Consider the following 21412-nt stretch of genomic DNA (forward strand, 5'->3'; position numbering starts at 1 on the left):
TTGGCCAAGAAAGAAAAAAGCAGGAGGGCACATTTCTGTATATTACTATTCATAACAGTTTCGGATATTTTCCCCAGAGTAGTTGATGCTTCTTTGACACATAGTGAATAATTAATCATCATCTCATCCTTGCAGAGCAAAATGACAGGTTTTTTCGATTTCACAGATGGGGGAAATGTGATCACTAATGGAGAGGAGAGGAGACGAGATTGGCTTAGGACATGGGCCTGGGAGAAGCCCCAGAGGCTTTGTTGGTCAAGTTGAACAGATTAGACTACTGGATGCTCACAGTGCTGCTGGCTGCTGCTTCCAAGAAAGATGGACATGCTTGTCTTGACATCCCACTTCAGGAATGGATGGATACACAGGGCAGCATAAATTTGGGACAAAAGTGTTCTAACATTGCTCGTGCTGTACATTCATTCGTCTCTTTGGGCAATTCAGCACATGTGTTTATCCCATTAATGGCTGGAGAAAAAGTCCTGATTACCTTCCAATTTACATGATTCATATTAGTGGGCTGGAGCAGTAATGGTGATGAATTCTTCTCTGCTTAGGTTCTGCATGTGTTTGGGGCCCTTGAAATCTGAGAATAGCCATACTATAAGTAGCTGAGCTTCTTTCTCTAGTACCTGCTCAGATAGAATTTGTTTCTAATTTAAACAAACCAATAAACAACATATTCCAAGCTGGAGAATTCTGAAGATGATGATTATGGCAAATTCTACTTCCAATTTTAGCTGTTTGTGGTGCTTTGCCTTGATTTTATGGATTTAAATTTGCTTTAGGTTAAGCAATACCTTTATAATACACACACACACTCACACTCATATGCATACACAATAACACAATGTCAGCAAACCTAGCTAGTTTGAGCTTCAGAACATTTTGTTCTAGTGTTTTATGTGGCTGCCATAAGAATGTTATGGGAAATGTGGGGAAATGTCAGCTTCCTACTGGGAGAGTAGCACTGGAGTAATTTTTTATGTCAAGTCTATTTCCCTACTGCAAGCTGACATGGAGAAAGAATTGGACAGGTTCTTGATCTAATGCTCTTTGTCTCCTGTCTTGGTTACGTTTAGGCCAAGTACTTTTGGAGAAATGGTTGAGCTGAGCCTTCTGCTGAATTTTGATTCTAAGGTCCCAAAGAATTTTTTTTCCATAGACAGAGTCTCACTCTGTCGCCCAGGCTGGAGTGCAGTGGTGCAATCTCGGCTCACTGCAACCTCCACCTCCCGGGTTCAAGTGTTTCTCCTGCCTCAGCCTCCAAAGTAGCTGAGACTACAGGTACATGCCACCACGCCTGGCTAATTTTTGTATTTTTAGTACAGATGGGGTTTCTCCATGTTGGCCAGGCTGGTCTCGAACTCTTGACCTCAAATGATCCACCTGCCTCAGTCTCACAAAGTGCTAGGATTATAGGCATGAGCCAGTGCACCTGGCCAGATCCCAAAGATTAAATTGTATAAATGGCAACAGCAGCAAGAGCCAGAGACACTGAAAAGTAGTGTAGAGTAGGAATTGAGAATGGCTTTGGATTGTGGAGTTTCATTATTAAAATCTCAGCTTTGACCTTTGGTTGTTGCACAATTTTAGGCAAGCTTTAATTTTTTCCATAAACACTTAGGATAGTTTCTGCCCTATGATGCATATTCAATCTGTAGTGCAATGATATTGATGATTATATGGGCAACAGACTTACTTTCTGTTTAAATCAGAACCTGGCAATCATTTCCTGCCTCCTTTACAGAGTTACAGATTCTGAGATTAGGGCCAAGGTGTCTGCGTTTTAGAAAGTTCCATAGATGGTTGTGTAAGGAGTGGATAGAAAATTATCTTTCTGGTGTTGGGAGATTCTCTGACCTCACTCAGCTTGGTCTCTGAACATCTATCTCAGATAACATTAGGCCTTACTCCATGTAGCTAAACTCCTAGTCCCGACTCAGCCCTTACATGTTACTATACGATCCCTGCCTCACTGCCACAATGATTTCTCTGACCTGCCTCAAAACACTACACTTCAGGGAATGAGAGAGTGCTGCTAGGAAGATAGTATTTGAAATGAAATGCTAGTTAGACTGAGGCAGGGCAGATCTGTGTAGATATTTAGCCGATGAGGTGTTAAACTAGGAGTGGTAGAATCATACAACGCATGATGAATCTTGCATAGGCAAAGTTGAAAAACAAACTGTTCTGATTCATCTGTACTTGTTGCTGAAATAGTTTTATCTTAACTCCCTATTTTTCTGTGTGTGTTAGGTCTGCAAGAGGGTACTGAACTAAAATCATCAGATTGGAATTTGCTGTGCTAACTATATGCATTGTTTGGAGAACAGTGAACATTCAAAATTGTATTCACCTGTGGGCAGTCCCAGGTTCACAGAGGTGGCAGGATGGAGACTGAGCACAGGAGTAGACCATGGTCATTCATGGAGCATCCAAGTGTAGTAGGACTAAACCCTTACAGCCAGGGAACACTGTGAGAGAGTGAAGACAATCTCAGAGACTTGGGAGCACGGTCAAGGAATTACACTCCTGGGAGAGATTTCTAGAAGTGGAACATGGAATCAGAAGTACAATGATGTGAATCTGGGTAAATTTCTATGATGTAGTCTCAGGAGGACAGGCAAAAGTGCCCTAGAATTAAATGAATGGGCATCAAAAAGTAATGAACAGGCTGCAAATCAGAAGAAAGCCTGGGGATGCCACTTTTTCTCTGAAAAAAAAAAAAAAAATGGTTTTTTGTTATTTTAAGTTCCGGGATACATAGGTAGAATGTATAGGTTTGTTACATATGTGTACATGTGCCATGGTGGTTTGCTGCACCTATCAACCCATCATCTAGGTTTTAAGCCCCAGATGCATTAGGTATTTGTTCTAATGCTCTCCCTCCCTTTGCCCCCCACCCCACGGCAGGAACTGGTGTGTGATGTTCCCCTCCCTGTGTCCATGTGTTCTCCTTGTTCAACTCCCACTTATGAATGAGAACATGGGGTGTTTGGTTTTCTGTTCCTGTGTTAGTTTGCTGAGAACGATGGGATGTTGCTTTTTCATGTTGGGGATAACCTAATGCTACAATCCCTTCAAGATAGAGCTTAAGTACTTCCTGTTTCAAGGAATTGTCAGTCAAGGAGATTAACAGATATAATTGTGGGGAATCTTGGAAAAAACAGAGCCCAAAGCAAAGAGGAGAGAGCTCTCACCACCACAGCATTTCCATCTTTGAATTTTTCTAAATGCAGTTTGCAAAGTATCATCACAGGGGAGTACCAACACCAGCTAGCATTTATTGATCACTTACTCTGTGCCAGGAATTTTACACGTGTCATCTCTTTATTCTTTTCCAGCAGCCTTCTTGGTAGATTTCTTTTATCATCTTTCTTTGGCCGTTCAGGAGACGAAGTTTCAGAGAAGTTACTGTGTCTAGGTGACAGAGGTGCAAGTAGAGGCAGTAGAATTCAGACCCAGATGTGTTAACTATTCTTTATCTACTGATTTTAGGTATTATTTATCGATCTGTGCTAAATCACAATAGTCCTTCCTGAAGTAATTTTCCACATTTCTTTCCATTGTACCGTCAGCCTACCTAGAAGGAAAATGAAGAGCTATAATACATTATATAGCTCTATCTCACTGTCATCTATCTTGCTATCTTCCTTTGCCACTCTCTCTCTAATTTATATCTATATAGTGTTAAAAGAGCATCAGTTATTAAATCATATAAATACTGAGTTTATATTAAATTATATAAATCCTATTCTGTCTTAAACATTTAGTAAGATATTCTCCTTGGACTTAAGAAATGCGTGGGCCAGTTGGAACAATAAGACTAATGCCATAATAACATACTGAAGGCCATAGGTATCACATGCTATATAATCAGGCAAAAAACTAAGGTCTAAAAGTGGGGAAGGCCTCTTTGATATTAAGAATTATACTATAGGCAAGGGAGCAGTTCAGCTAGTTCACAGTATTTTGTTAAAAATCAGCTGATCTGGGAGATCGAGACCACGGTGAAACCCCATCTCTACTAAAAATACAAAAAATTAGCCGGGCATGGTGGCGGGCGCCTGTAGTCCCAGCTACTCGGGAGGCTGAGGCAGGAGAATGACGTGAACCCGGGAGGTGGAGCTTGCAGTGAGCCGAGATTGCGTCACTGCACTCCAGCCTGGGTGACAGAGCGAGACTCCATATCCAAAAAAAAAAAAAAAAGAAAAATTCAGCTGATCTGGCTGGGCGTGGTGGCTCACGCCTGTAATCCCAGCTCTTTGAGAGGCCAAGGCGGGTGGTTTACAAGGTCAAGAGTTTGAGACCAGCCTGACCAATATGATAAAACCCCGTCTCTACTAAAAATACAAAAATTAGCCAGGCGTGGTGGTGTGTGTGTGTGTATATATAGATGAATTAGCATTAATGGCATTGAATTATTTTGAAAGGTATTTTCAGAAGCAGACCTGTGTGAAACTGATTGTTCTATTAACCATACGAATGTTTCTAATGCTAAATTAGGAATGGCTTTGTTTCATCTGAACAACTAACATGTTTTTACATTTGGGCCCTGTGAATCTTTAATGTGTTCAGGTTTCCTTCTCATGCTTCCTGTAAGAAGATTTAAAGTCAATTTTTTCCCTAAACTTTAGCAAAATTAAAAACTTTATACATATATATATATATATATATATATATATATATATATATATATTCTGGGAGCTAATCTCTCTTACTGACCTCCTCTTACTTGTCTTCTTATCATGATTTGTCCTTACTCCAACATGTCTTTTCAAAGGTAAATTTATACCACTACTTAGCGTATCATTTTGAAATGTTTTCTTGTCCTTTTTGGAACAAGACAGGTTATGAATAAACAATTGTATGAGGACTTGATCAATCTAAAATAACAGCTATCATTGTATTGAGTGCGTATTCACTCATTTTGCACACTCACCATGAGAGCATGTCACCCATTTTATGGAAATTATGTAATATTCACAAAGATCCTTTGATGTAGGAAACATTATCTCCATCTACAGATGATGCGGCCAGGTTAGAAACTAGCAATGGGCAGGAACAGACCTCAAACCCACATCTCTCTGACTCTAAAGCCTTCTCACAACTGAGAGCTTATGTAACTAGATGACCTAGATGCATTTCCCCTCAGCCTCAGACCCCTTCCCAGTGGAGCTCTCTTGACAGTCACTGGTGATCAACCCTACTTGACTGGGAGAAGATTTTAAGTTCCATCTCTGGATCCCATGCTTGAACTAAAACATTTCTTTTTGTGGTATTAGGAGGTTACTTTCCCAGCTATTTTCTGTTTTGTACATCCCTTCCCCACCGCTCCCAAATACACGAAATAAAAATTGGTTGGGCACAGTGGCTCACGCCTGTAATCCCAAAAATTTGGGAGGCCAAGGTGAGGGTCACCCGAGGTCAGGAGTTCGAGACCAGCCTGGCCAACATGGCGAAACCCCGTTTCTACTAAAAATACAAAAATTATCCGGGCATGGTGACACGTACCTGTAATCTCAGCTACTCGAGGCTGAGGCACGAGAATTGCTTGAACCCAGGAGGTGGAGGTTGAGCTACGATTGCACCCCTGCACTTTAGCATGGGTGACAGAGCAATACTCCATCTCAAAAAAAAAAAATAGCATTAGCAGAATGCGGACTGAAATTTATATTTTAAGAAGGAATACACAGCTTTGTGCTTAGGATACTTGGACAAGTGTCTTTGAGATCTCAGTTTGATTCTAGAAAATTTTCCTTCACATTTATGAGTCTGGACTTTGGGACTGAGAGGAGTATTTCACTTGATATTCAGTCCTCCTGCCAAAGTGAAACTATGGTCGTCTTCCTGTTTTTAAATCAAATCTGTACAAATCACTCAACCATGCAAAATTTCTACCTGCATTAATAAACTGATGACCTAAAATCAGAGAGAAGGGAGGGGTGGTATATACTTTATTTGATCTGTTGGCTGGCTGATGAAGGCAGATGATTTTATGAGATTCAGATTCACATTTTGCTTTGAATCTACTCTTTTTTAAGTCCACAGAATGTTTTTCACTCTCGAATTTTCCACATAAGTAGCTTTGGGAGTTGTCTCTTCAATCCATTCTATGACAGGTCAACAGAGATGGAGGCCTTTGATAGACATAGGCTTTCTAAGCTGTATGTAGCTGTAATATTTATCTGTTGACATAGTCCAGGGAGAACTCAATTTATTTAGAATCAAGACATGAGTATTTGATTATGGCTCTTAATTCATTTGCTTCATGTAGATAGTATTGTATTTTAGACCCAAGAATATAAGTGCTGAGTTGAAGCTAGTATGCAAATAGGTTATATTTGTATAGCAAATCCTGTCTCCTTTTTTTTGATGTCTGTAGGGATTGAATACTTTTAGAAGGTATATATTGCAGAATGCTAAGGAGTATCTTAGAATTGAACAAAGCAGTAGAAAATGAGTCTTGGGAAATAAAATAATATAGTTAAAATAATTCATCCAAAGTAAAGCAATTGTTCTATGCTCAGATCTTCAAAATTATAAAAGAAATTGTCTTCTTAGAAAATGGTTAGAAAATTTCAGAGAATTTTTGGTGATTTAGGAAAGGCATTTGTGGGAGTGTTAGTTTCTCTACATCTTTTCTGGCCCCAATCATTTGTTTAAATTTATAGTTTCCGAAGTACTTTGTTTTAAGGTAAAAACAAAATTTTGTCTGATATAGCCAAACAATTGAAGCAAAATTGGATTCTATAGTTAAATAATTCAAATACTTTCCTTAAATTCTCTTATCACCTAAACTAACATTGGAAAACAAACAACCTCTAACTACGTATTGTGGATGGTATAGAGTTCCTGGGATACAGCAAATATACGGTGTCAGATATTTTAGGACATTCATCAATTCATTAATTCAACAATTATTTACTGACTACCTGCTATACACCAGGCAGTGTTCTAGGTACTGGAGATTCAGCAGTGAAAAAAAAAATGGACAAAAAAATTTCTGTTCTCTTGGAGCTTATATTCTGTTTTAGTCTGTTCTCACACTGCTAATAAAGACATACCCGAGACTAGATAATGTATAAAGAAAAAGAGCTTTAATGGACTCACAGTTCCACGTGGCTGGGCAGGCCTCATAATGATGGAAGGCAAAGGAGGAGCAAAAGCTCATATTACATGGCAGCAGGCAGGAGAGAGAGCATGTGCAGGGGAATGCCCCATTATAAAACCATTAGATCTTGTGACAGTTATTCACTATCATGAGAACAGCATGGGAAAACCCTCCACTACGATTCAATCACCTCCCACCGGGTTCCTTCCATGACGTGGGGATTATGGGAGCTAAAATTCAAGATGAGATTTGGGTGGGGACACATCCAAACCATAGCATATTCTAATTAGGGAGGAAGACAATATATGCTATAAAACGCATAGCTTGTTAGTGGGTAAGCCCTAAAGAGAACAAGAAGAAAGCATTGGAGGAAGACAAAGTTTAGAGCCTGTGGCCAGAGAAGGCTTTGTTGAGAAGGCAGCATTTGAGGAGAGATGCTGGGAGGGAAGGAGTACTGTGGTGACAGTACCTCTGCATTGCAGTTTCTGTGCCTTTCTGTCCTTGGCTTCCTGTGAAATGGAAGGCAAGGAGGCCAGCATGGCTGGAGTAGAGCAAGGGAGAGGAAGATCAAGATGAGTTAGACAGTAACAGTTGCAGACAAGAGGTAGATACTGTAGAACTTTGCAAGTCATAGCAAGGACTTTGCCTGTTACTCTAACTCAGGGCTTCCCAACTGGAACACTATTGACATATTACTACAGGGTTGTCCTGGGGATTGCATGATGTTTTGTAGCATCTCTGGCCTCTGTGCATTAGATTACAGTAGCACTTCCCCAATGTGAAAATTTAAAAATGTCTCTAGACATTGCTAAATATCTCCTGGGGGACAAAACCACCCCCAGTTGGGAACCACTGCTCAAAGTGATATGAGAGGCCACTGAAAGGTTTTGAAGGGAAGGGTGCAGATCTGATTTAAAATTTAATAGGATCACTCTGGCTGCAATTTTGAGTGTAAATTGGAGAGAAAGAAATCATACAATATTTCTGTAATTCAATAGATCCTGATTTTTAAAAACTGGATATTGTCAATGAGAATTTTTTTGCATATTCAAGGATCTCTTCTCCTTGTATGATATCTCATTTGCTCAATAGTTAAAGGAAATTCACAGCAATCACAGTAAATCCAAATATGCCATCTCTCCTCCCACTACAAATTAGAAACTTAAAATTTTCATAACTCATTATAAAAAGAAATCTCTCCGTAGGTTACCAAGGTATCAGTAAATGACACTAGAAGACTTTGGATTTAATATAAGAACTTTAAAACCTTTTTATTGCAAAAATCCATAGATATAGTTAAATGAGAAAGTTGACAAACATTATTTTGTATATATTTGTAACATAGAATATTTTTTGTATTTTTATTTTGTATTTTGGTTTATATTTTGTATATACAATTTTTATATATTTCTATGTGTTTGTAAGTATATACAAAGGATTAATATCAACATATAAATTTCCTCAGAGTTAAGAAAAGCAAGCTTCAATAGGAAGAAAGGACAAATTATATAAATAGAAAGTACATGAAATAAAAAATATAGATAAATGGTATAGGAAATAATTTGGAAAGCATGCTTAACACCACTAAGAATCAAATAAATTTAAGTTAAACAATAACATACATTTTTCATCTATGAGACTAGCAAGGATAAAGAGTATCTTATTTGATATTTACAAGAAACAAATACTCAATTTACATTGCTAGGTAAAGAGTAAACTTTTAAAAATTATAAGCCATGGGTATTTTACTTCTAGGAATTTTTCATATGGAAATAATTAGACAAGTGCCCAAAGTTATAGGTATATGTTTTGTGTTTGCCACTGGAGAGTGGGATCAACCCCTCACCCAAAATAGTTTTGAATGTGCAGACTGATAAAGCCACACACACGCAAAGATGGTATCGAAAGGCTTTTAATTCACATAATAGGACTTTCTGGGAAAGCATGGCAGAAACCCAAGCCAGTCTGCAAAGGCTTGAGTGATGCGAGAGGTGAGAGGTGATGGTTTTGATTGTGGTTAGGGATTGGAGCTGGGGTGAGTGTTCCTGTGCAGGGCCAGCCACTTGTGTGGTTTGAATTTCCTGCTGGTACCAAAAGACTTTCTTATGGGCCTGCCCAGATGTTGGGCAAAGGGGGAAAGAGGAGGGGTGGGCCTTAAAAGCTGTCAGTGAACAAACACCAAAACTGGAGTCAGACTCTTTATTACAATTCATTCCTGATACCTGATCAATGATGGAAATGTGCCATGTCTCATTTAATGAAATTTGAACTTAAGTAGGCTATTCTGGCATCCTGTGAGGCCTGCACCCTGAGCCTGGTAAGGAATGTAAAAGTTCCATTAAAGGCTTTTGTGAATGGCCCAGTGTTTTGTATTTTGAGAAATAAAATGAATGCCTTGGTCACCATCAAAAATGACTAGAACTGAAGGGTATAAGGAGTTTCTTGGTGAGGCCTCGTATCGTGCATCAGGGCACAGAGAGACAGGTGTGACTTTGATGTGTATTTTAGGTATCTGTGGGACAAAGAATTCCCAGAGTTCTTTCTAATGGGATAACCTCAGAGAAAGAACTGTTGCTGTTAGCATTAATTGGATCAGTTAGCCAGACCGTTGTCAATAGCCCAAGAGTCTGTAAAAATGTACAGAAAGAGCTTCTTATTGTCCAAGTCATCTTCTAGCGTTAAGGCGATTGCCTGAAGTTTGGTCAGTTGTTGTAACCCTTGGATCTCATCTTTGATCAGGGATATCCCAGTTGGGGGATAGACAGCAAAAGCTCTCCAGGGAGCTTCAACACATGTGATATCTGTAAAGGTTATGAACACCCTTTCTGATCACTCAGTTGACCCCTGTGGGCTTCCTAAGTGGTCACTGGGTCCAAAGAGGGATGACCTTCCTCTGCTGTCATTGTACATGACAAGGGAATGAGGACAGGGGAAGCTGCTTCCTCTCATAGGTGGAATATGCCAGAGGGTCCAGGTTTGGGTCTATCTGGAAGCACAATTTCCATTTTCATTAGGAGGTCATTGGCCATGCCAAGGCTTCAGGGTTCTGTCCGTACAACCTGAGACATAACAATCAGCTAAGTTTGGAGAGTCATAGGCTCAGGGCTTGTAGAAGCCTTCATCTCCAGAAGGGCCTTGTATGAGGCCAGAAATTGCTGCTCTACTGGAATGTGGCATTGGTCTGGGAAGGGCAGTTTCTTGCATCAGAAATACATGGGCATCTATGGCCACTGTGGATGGTCCAGTGGCTCCAGGAGGCCGGAGAGGAGGTTGCTAAAGCCTCTACAGGAAGGGGTCTCTGGCAACACTAATGGGAGTTCCTAGTGCATAGCAATCTGGATGGATTCTAGAGACTACTGCCCCCACCTGCCCCCTCTTTTTTTGTAGAGGACCCAATTCAAAATGGGGCAATTTGTCAGTGATGACATGAATCGCCCAACTTTAATTTACTGATGATGCTGGGATTGAGACATGATTCAACCTGAGACAGACGGATAGGTCCTAGCCAAGACATGCAACCCAGATTTACTATAAAGCAGGCCTCAATTTCATACTCCTGTCCCTAAATGCTAATTATTGAAACATATGACTTAGGTAGGTTAAGTCTATAACATACTCAGAGTAGGACTCTACAAATGGATCAGAACATGGGAATGCTCAAAATACAAGCTTGACAGCAGACAGCCACACAGCTCAAAGCTTGCGCGAGTCAGCAGACAACAGGTCAAAGGGCATGTTTGTAACAACAAATGATCCAGTTGGCAAGCCAAAGGCAAAAGAAGAAAGACCCAGGAAGTAGGAGTCATCACGTAGAACTTCCTGCTTGTAGTGCCAATTGTACCTCTCAAAATTGATTCAGATGCTGAGAATGATGATGCCACACATGCAATAATGGGATAGGAAAAGTTTTTATACTCAAGCAATAGGATCATTTAAAATGGTTTGCAAAACAGAAGGAAAAACTGGCTTTGATTTTTATTGCAGTTGGGGAGCTTGGGTGAGGGTTCTTGCAGGATTTGTGTGGCTTGAAGTTCTTCTCTGTGCCAGGAGTAGTAGCACCAGGCTTTCTTATAGGCTTGCCCACATGTGGGGCAACTGGGGGAAAATAAGGGATGGGATTTGAAAGGGGTCAGTGGTATAATATCAGAAAGGAAGTCAGATTTTTTATTATAGTATATTCATCATAATTCTACTTATACTGACAAAGAATTAGAACCAACCTAAATACCTAAGGAGAGGATGTGGTCAATAATTTTGTAGCTCCATGCAATGAAATATTGTGAGACTGGTAATATTGATAGGTGAGGAAATTAAGTTATGTAAAGTAGGTGCAATATGACTTCATTTTTTGTGAATATGCACATATACATCTAAACACGCGTACACATATACGCACATAAAATTAGAAGCGAATACACAAAAATGTTAACAATGATTACTTCTGGTAGGATTATAATGAATTTCATTCTGATTTTGTTTATTTACATTTTCCTTTAACATATATTTGACGTGTTTAAAAAAAAAAAACAAGGCTTTTTGTTGAAAGTTTGTTTTTGAAACCTTTGGTTTTTAGGCCATTTCTAGCAATGGGGCCGCACATTGTGTGTAGGTACGAGGTGGAGGCTTTGCTGCATGTGGCTTTTGTCCTTCTGCTGTGTGTTTTATCATTTTGCCTGGTCTAGTTTAAAGATGATCCAGATGGCCAAAATTCTATGCTGAGTAAATAGCTTTGCTGCATGGTCTGTTTAACTCTGATTTACCATGGTTCAGAACATCTTGAATTACTTTTGTATTTATTTTGTAATTTTATAAGCCTGCAAATTTCAGAGATAGAAAGATAAAGTTATTCAGAGTTACTATGGTAAATTACTTTCCTCTCCATTTTTTCAGTGCTTTGTCTAGAAAATGATAAGATCTTTATAATAAAAGTTTTGAATTCCGACAACTGAATAGGGTGAGAATTTGGCCCATCTTAAAGATTTCTTCATTAGTAAGGCAAATTCTGTTTATAGGACACAAACACTTCATAGTGTGAATGAAGGACAATAAGTGAGGCAATTAAAAACTAATTTGCATGTTTGAAAACAGTATTTCTTTTTCTTAAAAATGAAATGACATTGTTTAAAAAAAGTCACTAGGCGTTTGTTTTTTAAATTTTTAATATTTTTTAAATTATAGTCACTAAGAAAAGTATTCATTTAAAAGTTGATTTAGGAAGCAATCTAAAATTCAGAAGTCTATTATGTGACATTTACTTTCATTATCAGAATATTAATTACAGATATAACAAATAATGCCCAGTGGGTAATGCCATAGAACATTTTTTTTTTTTTTTCAATATGGAGTCTCACTGTGTGTCCCAGGCTGGAGTGCAGGGGCGTGATCTCGGCTCACTACAACGTCTACCTCCCTAGGTTCAAGCAATTCTTCTACCTCAACCTCCTGAGTAGCTGGGATTACAGGTGCCCACCACCACACCCAGGTAATTTTTGTATTTTTAGTAGAGACAGGGTTTCACCATGTTGTCCAGGCTGGCCTTGAACTCATGATCTCAGGTGATCCACCCACCTCGGTCTCCCAAAGTCCTGGGATTACAGGCGTGAGCCACAATGCCCACCTGCCATAGAACTTTCTAAAGATGAAAAAAAACTTTTTGGCAATAAGTGCATTTATTTCATTCTAGTTATTTTAAAATTGGTAATTTGGATAACGTATAGTTCCCATTTAAACATACTAAGCCATGTATCAGAAAACTTATTTTCTTATTGCCAAATATAAAGAATGTATAGAATATGGTTTCCAAAGAAGTTAGTGACATAAGACTAAAAAAGAAAAAAACTTGTCTTACTTGTCTTACTTCCTTACTTGTCTATTATATTCCACACAGAATAAGAATTTTTACCCGTATTCTTCATCCATTTCTTGTTTTCTAAAATTACTCTAACAACTCTTTTTAAGCATTCATTATGTGCCAGCCTTAAATTAGAGGTCGGGATTTCTTCCTTGATGGAATTTATACCTGGCTTTGTAATTTCAGCCTTATTGAAACTTTTCCAAAGAAGTATTTGTAGTTGACTGATGAGCAGGGTCTGTTTTCAACTCCATTTTCTCAGCATCCCTCCTAGCTAAGGTGTGGGCACATTGGCCCCAGACTTTGAATGGGAAGAGAGTGTCCTGATGAAGCAGAGACCATAGAAAAACAAACTAAAACTGAGCTGGTGACTGATGGAAGCAGTAGGGATTGAAAGAGACATCCATTTTCCAGAGGTGGCCATAGTATCTGAGAGGCAAACTGAGGCATCTGCCAGTAGGGGCTCTGGTGGAGTTCCTTAGCCTAAGCCTGGTTCTCTTGTCTTCCCTGCAATCCTGTCAGCCACTCAGCATCTTTTAAATCAAGTCTTTTCTTTTTTCTTTTTTTCTGAATGAAACCATAGTCAGCGTCTGCTGCTTGCATCTAAGAACCTAAGTCATTTAATATTATTAATCTGAATCATCAAGGAGGGAATAAAATCAGAGTTTAATGAAGACCAATTTGTCTATAAAGTCCATGCTATTTCTAATATGTTGTGCTACAGAGATGGCTTCTTTTCCAAGTGAAGCCGCCTCTGGGTCCAATTTTATAAGGAAATCACTCTTGGCTCATTAAAACCTGTATACCCTTCTGCAGTGGCACCTCTAATGAGAGCAGGGACAGGTTTTCTCATCCTAACTCAATTCAGGGGTGTCTGTGATGCCGAAACCATCTTCAGTTCATTCAACTTAGTGAGAAAAAGAGTGCAAAAAGTGGCTGTAAAAATAAAGCTTAGCATTGTGGAAGTGGCTCATTGACTTACTGTGTATCTTAGGTTTCAGGTCATTGTTTTGTCATCAAGTATAAAATAACAGTTTTTTTTTTTTTTTTTTTGAGACAGAGTCTCACTCTGTTGCCCAGGCTGGAGTGCAGTAGCTCGATCCTGGCTCACTGCAATCTCCGCCTCCTGAGTTCAAGCGATTCTCCTGCCTCAGCTTCTTGAGTAGGGGGAATTACAGGTGTGCGCCACCATGCCCAGCTACTTTTGTGTATTTAGTAGAGACAGGGTTTCACCATGTTAGCCAGGCTGATCTCAAACTCCCACCTCTGGTGATCCACCTGCCTTGGCTCTCAAAGGCCTGGGGTTACAGGGGTAAGCCACCACACCCGGCCAAAATAACAATTTTAAAGTAAAACCTGGTCATCTTCTGTTAGTGATGGCCAGGCTGTGTGAGGTGTTATAGAGCTGGAGCTGGGGCCCCGTCACAATGTCTTATTCCACTCACTCCTGCTGTTATGTGGAACGTGCTTTCAAGATTTATGTTTGTTTTGAAGTTAATTAGTCTGATGTAAACCTTATGTGCTTCTGATTAATTAGTTTGACACTAGCTAACTTTAATATGCATCTATGATCTGGGACAACATAGGTTGGGGGTGGGGGAGGGCCAGTGGCTCCCAGGAGGCAGTGGATGGGAGGTTTTCCCCTAAGAGGACACTCTGTCCTCTCCATTCTCCATTTTATTCTAACAAAACCTGCATACATTTTACACGGTCTTGGAGAAGAAAAAGTTCACAGCTCACACTGTGTTTTCATGACTCATCATTTTTCATGTTTGGACTCGTTTTCTGACAGCTTCTTCTTCTTTAAAAAAAAAAAAAAAAACCTCTGGGTGTATTTTGTGAAATTTTGATGGTAGTTGTAAGTCTCCTTTTTGTGTACCAGAGCCCTTCATGAGGAAATACTTGCTTTCTCAGATTGTCTTACCTCTTCCCCTTCCCAGATTGATGATGTAGTCTTAGGGCAGTTTGCCATGTGTTGGTGGCTGATGGAGGGCGTGTTAGGAGGGAGGGCTTCAGATCTGCAGGAGAACCCCAGAGTTGTTTTCTGGCTCCTTATTGGACTCTACAGCCTGGTGACTCTTGTCCACAAGGTCACTGCTACCCCTGCCTGCTGAAACCTGTGGCTGGAGAGCATATTAAAAGCTCACTTGTACAAAAGTATTTGTAAGGAGAGTAGGGTCAGCTGCTTCTCCTCTCCTCTTCCTGCCCAAACTTGTTCTTCTATACCTTCCCCCATCTATCTTCCTCTTCCAGTCCTGCTTCTCAGACAGAACCAGTTAAGGCCCATCCTCCCTCCACAGGGCACCTAAGAACTGTGGATACCTTCTGCATAGTATGCAGGCTGCTGGCAGAAGTTCTAGAAAGATAAACTCAGACCTGACTTCTCCTTCACTGCACCATGTCCATGTGTTTACTGTGTGGTGGCTACTCCACGCAAGACTCTTCCCACAGGACAAAATGCAAAACTGGCAAAAAGCCCTCCCACTTTCAGCTTCTTTTCAACCTATCTAATATGCTTCCTACCCCAACTTAAGATTTCGGCTTAAAATAAAGAGGTCTTGACCACTCCCCACTAATCTTTTTCTTCTCACAATCTTCTGGGGTTGGAAGAAATTTCTAAGATAGCATCTGTCCTGTCTTGACTTTCTCTGGATCATAATAGCTGTCAAGTTGAAACAAAAGAAACTGGTTCATTTTAAGAGAAGTTTCAAAAATTTTATGTCCTCTGAGTGTGTTTGTGTATTTGCCTGTGTATACATGCATTTAGTTCTATTGAAATTGGATAGGTATATATTTGTTGCACCTTGTAGTTGTAACTTAAGGTATAGCTTTCCTTTTGGAAAGTATGCACAGTGTATTAGTCTGTTTTCACCCTGCTGACGAAGACATACCTGAGACTGGGCAATTTACAAAAGAAAGGGGTTTAATGGACTTACAGTTCCACACGGCCAGGGAGGCCTCACAATCATGGTGGAAGGCAATGAGGAGCAAGTCACGTCTTACCTCGATGGCAGCAGGCAAAGAGAGTTTGTGCAGGGGAACTCCCCTTTATAAAAGCATCAAATCTCATGAGACTTATTCACTATCATGAGAACAGGGGCAGGGAAAGACCTGCCCCCACGATTCAACTACCTCCCACTGGGTCTCTCCTACAATACATGGGAATTCAAGATGAGATTTGGGTGGGGACACAGCCAAACCGTATCACACAGATAAATACTTTAAATAACTATTTTTTAAAAGGAGATAGGTGTTCATAAGGAAAGCCGCCACCTGTTTCTCCCTTCTCTATCCCATCCTATTCCCCAGAAGAAACCATTTTTACCTTTTTATACAAATTCTCTTTACATTTTCCTGCTAATTATCTCTATATCACCAAATGATACAGCACCCTTGTGAGGAGGGAAACTATCAGCCTGCAGGGATCTTCTCCCCCAACCTGGAGGTGAATTCAGAGGTGGATTCAGTGCTTAGGGGGTGGGACAACAGCTACATCGGCTGCATTGTCTCTGTACAGACTTAGAAGCATCCATTCCTCACTGAGAGCTCATTACATACTAAATGTATGGGTAAGATAAAATCTACAGCATTTAAATTAAGCATGCCCAATTATTTACAGATGTCTTAAAATGTGAAAACCACAACATTTATAATGAAGATTACCTACATGTAGTAGGTATGTGTAACTGATGCACTGAATGTATGACTCATAAGATGGATAAAAGCTCTGTCTCCCAACATCCTTTTCAACTTCATTCGGTGGAGGAAGACTTTCCTCAGCTCCTTGATAGAGTTACTGAAATAATAGACTGTCCCAGAGTCAATTTATGTCACAAAATACAGTCATAATTCAAGAGTTAGGAGGATCTAGTCCAAGCTGTTAATGAATACTTCTGTCTTTATTGAAAGACATGACTTCTCACCTTTTCCCAGCTAAGGTCTGGGGTGTACTCACTACCTGCACCCTTTCTTATTCTATCCCCCAGTGGATGTTCTATACCCCTCCAGGGGTGAGGCTTGGGGAGAGAAGAGAGGTCAGAAGGCATACGAATGTCTCTGGGCCGAATGGCTTTATTCTCTCTGTCTGGGCTTGGCATGGTTTATGCCCATTCTCTCTCGTGGTGTCTTCCACAAGCTCTTTTGAAAATCTTAAATAGGGTACCTCTCACTTGGCTGTTCCTTGACCCGGGAGATTGTCTGTCCATTCTAACCAGTCATTTGAACTTCCTTCTGTGGCCTTCAGGAACTCGTGTTCATCTCTAGCCTCTTGCTGAAAGATCTCTTTGACCTTTTTAGAACACCAGAGGTGACCCCTCACTAGCTCTTTCTCACTCATGGCACATGGGAAACACTTACACATTCTTCGCTTCAACAAACTCTGGGGATGGCCCCAACCCCAGTGACCAGGCAACTGTCCTGGCTCTGCAACCAAAAGCACTAAGTCAGCTGGGCTTATACCTTCTAGTTTTCGCTCTGCATGAAATAGTGTCTAGCTCTCTGCCCCATATTCTGCTGTCTTTTATCTCTATCAGCACCCTAATTCACTACGCCCTAAGCTTCAAGGGCTTCAGAGTCAGCTCTCTGTGGAGTCTGATTGGAATCCCTCTTCGCCAAGTTGTGAGGTATGGGGCTAGGTTCCACAATATTCCCACTGAGGGAGTAGGTCTTCCAGCCTTCCGGGGCATGCTCTGAAAGTCCTCTTTGCAGAAGTAGCTCTTTAAAATCATATTCTCTTTCTATTTTGACCTCTTTTTATATCCTTCTTCTGCCCATGCTGTCCAAAGCATCTTGGACTAAGTTTTGACTTAGCTGCATTTCCATTTGACATTTTACCTTTGTGAATTTCTATTTTTTTTTTTTACTTTTGTGACTTATTAAAATATTTACTTTTCAAAAATTGAAAAGTGACATACAAAATTATATGTATGTATGTACAACAAAAGCTTAAATATAACACCTTGCTACATACTTTGCTATCCAGGTCACTGATCCTTTCTTACATAGTAAGTCGGCTATAGTTCATTAGCTTGCAGCTTTTAGATACAAGTCTTAATCCATCCCTTCTCCTTTTGTATTCTTTACTTTCTGCAATATTTAAGACTTTTTGCATTCTGACTAAAAGAAACCACCTGAAATTGGCATATGCAACTGTTCATGAATGAGAGCTCGCATGGAATTGAAAGGCAGGAATGCAGCTTGACCTTAGAATGGATTTGAGCCAGGAACTAGAAGGTGGATAGGAAGCCTAGAGAATATTCTCTCTCAAATTCACACACACACACACACACACACACACACACACACACACACACACCCTCCTTTCTCCTCCTCTTTGCAGGGCTGAAGTCTTCTCTCTTGACAGGCTGGCTTGCTTTGTTATCAATATTGGTGGTAAGAAGGAAATGATCACTGATGACATTCAGGTTCATATATTACAATGCACACTGCAAAGCCAGACTTCTCTTATTTCTAGGAAATGGATCCTGATTGGCCCATATCTGATCAGGTGTTTGTTTTTTGCTGTAATAAACAGGAGTGGCAGCAAAATGTTACAACCACAGTTGCCTTTGGGAACCCAGCATAGAAGATGTGGGATAGTAAACAACACATGCACTGAAACATCTCCTATAATGCCTATGCTGATTTTTCTTGTTGAATTGGCTGCCATCTAAGTGTCACTGCAGTTTTTAGATACCTTTTTAGTATTCATTTTTATCGCTGTTGTAACAAATTACCACCCAGTTGGTGGCTTAGATCAACATAAATTTATTACCTTACAGTTTTGTAGGTCAGAATTCTGAAATGAGGCTCTCTGGGCTAAAATGAAGGTATCATATGGCTGTATTCCTTTGGGAGGCTCTGAGGAAGAATCTGTTTCTTTGCCATTTCCAACTTCTAGAGGCTGCCTGTATTTCTTAGTTCATGGCTCCTTTGCATCTTCAAAGCCAGAAATATCTGGAAGAGTCCTTCTCAGGCTGTATTACTCACAGTCACTGTCTTGCCTCTCTCTCTTATAAGGAATCCCACGATTACATTGGGCTCACCTGCATCACACAGGATAATCTGCCAATCTCAAGAACCTTAATCACATTTGAAAAGTCCCTTTAGCCATGTAATGTAACAGATTCGCAGGTTCAGGAAACTAGGATGTAGACATCCGTGGGGAGGGAGCATTATTCTGCCTACCACAGCTTTCATTTGTCTACTTTTTTGACCTGACTTCTATTTCTATGTTGTATTTGACCCCATGTTTTAACCATGCTCTTTTTCCTTTCTCTTTTCATGGCTACTTACCTTTAGCTGGTCACCTGCAGCTAAAGACAGACAGAAATGACATTCTAGTGCTTTATTTAGTCTACTCTGCCCCCTCACTTTATTGAGGCTACAGGAGTTTACTAAATATGTATTAAATTGACTCAAGGGAAAGATTACATAGCCAATAGAGCTTGAGAACACATAATCTTGCAAGTTGCCAAAGGAGCAGATAACCTAATCAGTCATAACTAAGAGAAAGATAAGCTAATCAGATACAAGTAGGAAAAGAAAAAGTCAATGTCAGCAGAAATTCGTAATTGCCAAAAGAGGATGACATTGAATGCATAGGGGTGATGCAAAGTGGTAAATGAAAAATGAAAGTCCAATATGATGTGTTTTTTTCCCCAAAGCTACTAAGGATCTTTTGCAAAGGATCTAGGAAGAATATCATTAATAATTTTAGCTATGAATAAAATCAGAAAGGTAAAATAATAATGTATATTTATATGTTAATTAAAATAATGGCTATCATTTTTTGGTAACTTAGTATGTGACAGGCATTGTGTTAAGTGCCTTATGTGTATAATAATGAAAATACTCCTGACAGTTGAGGTACTATCATTTGCAGTTTATGACTGGGAGACTAAGAACCAGTTAGATCATGTGAGTTGCACAAGGTCATACAACCTACTGGTCTTGCCTCTACAACCTACTTGTCGAATGACTTTGTGCAACTTACATAGAGAAGCCTTATTCTAAACCCCTGCGGTTCAATTTTACTCTATAGCCTCCCTATTATATACTTCAATTTCATGCACTCTCTCTCTATTCTCCCTACAACCATCAGAGGAAGGCATCAAACCATGGGGAGGATAAGAGACTTGCCCAAGGCCACCCATATTTTGGTGGAACCAGAATGTAGAGGCTAGGTCCTCTGATCCCAATCCACAGATGATAGGTCTTAGGCAGACACAAGAGAAGGGAAAATAAAGGAAGAATGAAGAGGTAAAAAAGGAAATAAGTAGGAAAGTGAGACAAAGTTGAGAAGAGGCACAAAAAGAACTAAAAGTTGAATAAAACTTTACAAAGATATTCATGGTATGTAGTGGAACATGCTGCTGTATTTTCTTGCTACCTACCTAGGGTACCTGCATTATATTCCAGTGGCCAAATTATCCCTGTTCTATAAGTCATTGACATCTACTTAACTGTTTATGGAGACAGTTGCTGGTCCCAAGGGCCTACCAGCCTAGATATACATGTAGCACATGTCTCTCCCAGCTCATTAAATCAAGGATACAGAAAATACATACTTGTGATTGGAGGATCTCTTAGAAGTCTGCCTAATTCACATCCCCTGGCATGCACGCCTGGCAAAATCCCTGAGTACTGTGGATATGATAGAATAGAAAAACCATGATGAAGTCATGCTACATGGAACCATTGACTTTAAGAAAGGGAGTTATCCAGGTAGACCTCATCTAATCACATAAGCCTTTTAGAGGTGTTGCTGGGGATCAGAGATAGGAAGTCAAAGATTTGAGACACAGGAAGATGGCTTGAAGTTAGCAGAAGCCAAGTGGCAAGGAACTTGAGTATTCTTGAACTGAGAGAGGCCCCTGTATGAAGGTCAGCAAGGAAAAGGGACCACGCTTCTACAACCTAAAGGAATGAAATTCTTCCAACAATAAGCATAAATTTATAAGTGGATTTTTTCCTAGAGCCTTCAGACAAAAGCTCTGCCTGTGCGATGATGCTTTGATTTCAGGCCTGTGATATCCTAAGTAGAAAACCCAGGCATGCCATGCTAGACTTACAACCTGTGAAACTATGGCTTAATAAGTGGATCTTGTTTTAAGTCATTAAATTTGTGGTTGTTACACAACAGAAGAAAACGAACCCACTAGTTTTATTTTTCTTTATGCCAAGTTGGTTTTTAATTCAACTCCCATCCCACATGGTGGCAAACACTAACTTCAGTTTTTCTGCATTCCCAGGGTTGCTTCTGGGTTACAATCTGTACAAATCCCCCACGGACATTGAAGGAGGCTGGACTAGGTTCCTCTCTATTTGAGATGGCATCTGTTGAGTCACCTTTTTCTTTTTTTTTTTTTTTTTCAAGATGGAGTCTTGCTCTGTCACTCAGTCTGGAGTGCAGTGGAGCGATCTCGGCTCACTGCAACCTCTGC

This window comes from Nomascus leucogenys, chromosome 16 (genome assembly GCF_006542625.1).
Source record: "Nomascus leucogenys isolate Asia chromosome 16, Asia_NLE_v1, whole genome shotgun sequence".
NCBI classification, from domain to species: Eukaryota; Metazoa; Chordata; class Mammalia; order Primates; family Hylobatidae; genus Nomascus; species Nomascus leucogenys.